This window comes from Gracilinanus agilis, chromosome 4 (genome assembly GCF_016433145.1).
Source record: "Gracilinanus agilis isolate LMUSP501 chromosome 4, AgileGrace, whole genome shotgun sequence".
NCBI classification, from domain to species: domain Eukaryota; kingdom Metazoa; phylum Chordata; class Mammalia; order Didelphimorphia; family Didelphidae; genus Gracilinanus; species Gracilinanus agilis.
Window position 1 is genome coordinate 490,293,652 of NC_058133.1, and position 4,435 is coordinate 490,298,086.

At 59.2% G+C, this 4,435-nt stretch overlaps 1 long non-coding RNA gene across 1 annotated transcript; it reads right to left on the reverse strand.

Moving 5' to 3' along the window:
* Positions 1-1,671: 1,671 nt before the first annotated feature.
* On the reverse strand, positions 1,672-4,144 carry LOC123247437. The gene is made up of 2 exons (XR_006506149.1): positions 3,610-4,144; positions 1,672-2,797 (listed from the first exon to the last, which is right to left on the reverse strand). It is a non-coding gene; the product is annotated as an uncharacterized LOC123247437 (long non-coding RNA).
* Positions 4,145-4,435: the final 291 nt, after the last annotated feature.

The following is a 4,435-nucleotide window of genomic DNA, read 5'->3' on the forward strand; positions in this document are numbered from 1 at the left end:
TGAGGAGTGAGAGGCAGAGTGTGGTCCATTTGGGAGATTCCTTGGGAAATGGTGAGGGGCCCCGCATCGGAGAAGGATAGACTGTAGGCAGGAAGACCAATGAGAGCCTGATGGGAGGAGGGGTAGTTTGAAGCGGAAGGGCCACTTCAAGAGATACTGTGGAGGTACAAATGAATGAATGAATGAGTGACTGACAGGGCTTAGCAACTGACTGTGTGAGGGGAGAGAAAGCATCATCTAGGTTGGCTCAAGGTTCTGAAGGGGCTTTAGGGGGAGGAAAAAGATGATGATTTGAGTCTTGGACATGTATATATATTTTAAATCCTATCCTTCTGTCTTAGAATGAATACTGGGTATTGACTCTAAGGTAAAAGACTGGTAAGGGGTAGGCAATGGGATTAAGTGACTTGCCCAGGGTCACGCAGCTAGGAAGTGTCTGAAGCCAGATTTGAACCCAGGACCTCCCAAATAGGACTTTGGCTCTCAATTCACTGAGCCCCACAGCTGGCCCCTGGACATGTCATTTTAAGGTGCTGGTAGGACATCCAAGTGGAGATCTCCAGTAGAGGGTTGGAAATACAAGGCTGGAATTCCAAGGAGAGTGCAGGGCTATCAATCCTGGGTTATAATTGGCACAGGAGGACACGAGGGAAGAGCTCAGAGTAACGCAAGAGGGCTTAGGACAAAACCTTGAGGAACGGCCACTCTTAAAGGGTCAGAGAGGGACAAGAAGGCAACGAAAAGATCAGGAAGCGATGGTTAGAGAAGAGGAAACTCATGAGAGAAATGCTGTGGAAAGCTGAACAAGGAGAGCTGGAGTTCACAGCTAAAAGACCACAGAGGTCCATAAGGATAAGAATTTAAAAAGGCCACTGGATAAATGCCTAGCTGTGTGACCCTGGGCAAGTCACTTCACCCTGTTTGCCTCAGTTTCCTCATCTGTCAGATGAGCTGGAGAAGGAAATGGCCAACCTCTCCAGAGTCTCTGCCAAGAAAAGCCCAGAGGGGGTCACAAAGAGTCAGACAGACTGAAAATAACAGAACGACTTCCCTTTCTAGGAGTCTGGCAGGTAGGGAGGTGAGGGCCTACAGGAGTGGAGTGAAACATGCATTTTCTGTCAGGGCCAATTTGCTGATTCATTTTACCTAACTATGCTAAACTGCGACAATCCTAACCGATTTCCCACGAATCCCCGGCTTCTCTCCCCAGCCTTTCACATTCCCAGTGACTCCAGACCTGGCTTCTCGTTCCCATCCCTCACACACAGGAAGGGAATACGGGGTTCTCTACGGACAAAAACCGAGAACGGGACTGGAGAGCTGAGTGACTTGTCTAAGGTCACACGGCTCAGGGCGGGCAGGGCCTGGACGAGCTCTGGGATTCTTTCTGCCACAGTTCAGTTTCTCAAGCTTTGAAGCTTAGATCCTAGACCGAGACGCTGAGTTTTGGCCAGGAGTCACCCCCAGGCTTTCCCAAAGAGGAGGAAAGAGAAACAGAACAACCCATTTCTCAGGAGGGATCGAGGACCCAAAGGGATGCCAGGGTGGCCTGGTTCTGACCCGATCTGTGGGCTTCGGTCCTCCCTGGGATGGGGGCGGCAGGGCGGGCTCTCTCTCCTGAGCTTCCTCCCCAGGCAGGCCCTGGCATGCGCAAACACAAATTTCCCTGACTATGAGGAAGATGGATTTATTGCTTTACCCCTCCCCCCCCCAAAAAAGTTTGAGAAACCCTCGAATTCAATCAACCAACGGAGAAGCGCGGAGCCCAGGCGCGCCACTCGGGACCTAGCAGGACGTCCATTAAAAAGAGGACCCAGCCGGCGGCGTCCTCCAGGGCCCATGACTTGGGGAAGTCTGCCACCAGGGGGCGCCGCGTGCCCACAGCCGCATCCCTGGAGGCGGGGGCGCCCCGGGCTCTGCTCTAAACACACCACAAGCACATACACACGCTGCCATTCACACTGGGGTGATTCTAGCCAAGAACCGCTTCTGCCCCCCATTGTCCTCCCCACCCCCCAAAACAGTGAGGAGGTCGTGTAGCACCCTGATCCCTCGTCCCCTCAATGCCAGCCAGGCTGCGGCCCCCGCCCGCCCCCAGAGGCCTCGGCTGCCCCCTCCAAGGACTTGGCCTCCGGCTTCCTGCCTCCCGGACCCAGGAGGGGGGAGCTCGCATGCATAGGACAAGGCCGAGCCCCAAGAGAGTTAGCACCAAGGACGGCGCCAGGGTCCTTCCTTCCTCCCATCCGGAGGTCTCCGGGCCAAGCAGAGCAGAGCGGCCGGCCGGGCTAAAGCCCGGCGTCGTGGGTCAATTGTGTTGGCATGCAGCGGAGGGGCAGCTGGCCCGACAGCCCCTCTTCAAACGGCTGAGGGAGGCGCAGCCCCTTCGCTCAGGAGGGAGGCTCCCTGGCCACAGGAGTCAGAGCATCCTGTCCAGTGTGTGGGGCGGCCAGCCGGGGGCTCCGGGGTGCTGGGGGGCCTCAGGGAGGAGGACGGGGGGCCTGTCCCATGGGCAGCTCTGGTCAGAGAAGAAAGGTCAGGCGGGCCCCCCAACAAGGCCCCAGCTCCTGGAGTGGCAGAGGTGGGGACCCGAGGCAGCCACGGCTGGAGGGGGAGGGCCCAAGGCGGCCCAGGCACCCTACACGAAAGCCTCCTGATTGGGGGTGCCGTTGATCTTGAGGAAGAGCTTCTCGTCCTCTCTCTTCTGGGCCAGCTGCCTCTGCAGCTGCCGCCGGTAGAAGATCAGGTAGAGGGGCAGGCAGAAGCCCAGCATGCTCACTCCCAGGAGCCCCACGTTGACCTGGGGAGGCATCAAGGCAGAGCTGTGACCATTGGGGGGGGGGCTAGGCAGAGGGACAAGAGAGGAGGGACAAAGGGGCCTCCCCTCCCCCCCAGCCCAGGCCACAGCCTGCCTGGAGACAAGAAGCCGAGGAAGCCTCTCACAGCCCCAAGCACCCAGACTACTTTGTGCCGCACAGCACGGGGGACACCCAGCATTCTGATGTGGTCTGCAGACCACCTGAGACACTGACTACGTGTGATTGTGGGCAGGTCACAAGACCTCAGCCAGCCTCAGTTTCCTCTTCTGTAAAATGAGGGAGCTGGACCCTCGGAAAGGTTTTGCTTTTTTTAATCCTTCCCTTCCTTTTTAAAGTCAAGACCAAGCACCGGCTCTGGGCAGGGGGCGGCAGTGAGGGACTTGCCCAGTAACACAGCTAGGATGTGTCTGGGGTCCCATTTGAACCCAGGTTGCCCCATCTCCAGGCCTGGCTCTCTCTCTGCCAAGCCACCTCGCCGCCCTTTTCTTCCACAACTTTCCCCAGTCTGGACAATCCACAAAATTCTTAGCACTTGCACAATTCCCAGGCGTGAATGCTCGCACAGAACAGAACCAGCTTTGGACTGGGAATGTCTGTTTTGAGGAGGCCTCGGAGGCCCAGCAAGGGTCAGCCTGCCCGAGGCCCCTCTGTGTGGAGCAAGCAGCCAGGGCAGGCCTGGGCCGGGACCTCTGACCCCACAGCCTTCGGGCCCCCTGAGCCCAGCCCAGGACTACTTTCCCAACCTGCCCCCAAACCGGTTCTGAAGAGAGCAGAGCCCCTCCCCCAGCCTTACCCAGAGCGGGTCTCCCTGGAGGGGCCCCATCATGGCCATGAACAAGGGCTGCTGCAGGAGGGCGAAGAGAGCGCTGACCAGAGACTGGAGGCCCGTCAAGCTGCCGAACTGGGTCGAGGGGTACCTGTCGGAACCGAAGCACAAATGCTATCCCTGAGCTCCACCTCCTTGTGGGACAGAGGGCACGGAGTGGGCCAGAGGAGCCTCTAAACCATGGGGGTTGCCCTCCTTGTGGGACAGAAGAAACGGCGGCCAACGGGGCAGGGACTCGCCCAGGGTCACCACGAGGAAGGGTCTGAGTTGGGACCTGAACTCGGGGCTTCCTGACTAGGCCCAACACGCCTCACGGCACCCCTCGCTGACTCGGGGAAAGCAGTGATTCGTCACCCCGGTACGGGATGTTCAGGGCCGGGGCAGGCTAAGCCCCCTGGGGGGCCGGGGAGGACTCGGCCTCTAGTAGAGGGAGAAGAGCAAAAGCGGAGCAGACGGAGGCCTCTGGGAGGCCACCGAGCACTGCCAGATCCTGCTGGAAAGCCTTGCGCGAGAGCCCGCCGCGGAAAACACGCTGCGGAGCACGTCTGAGCCGCCGCCCGGCCTGCCACCTTGTGTAATCCCAGACACTCAGCTTCTGCCCGGCCGGGGGAGGGGGCCTGGGAAAGGGGGACAGCCCACCCCCACCCCCACATCCCTCCTCATACCATCCCCCCCAGAGCAGCTGTATAACATTCCCCACTGCCCCTCCCCCGGCACCCATGTCACCCCACTGCCCCTCCCCCAGCACCCATGTCACCCCACTGCCCCTCCCCCAGCACCCATGTCACCCCGC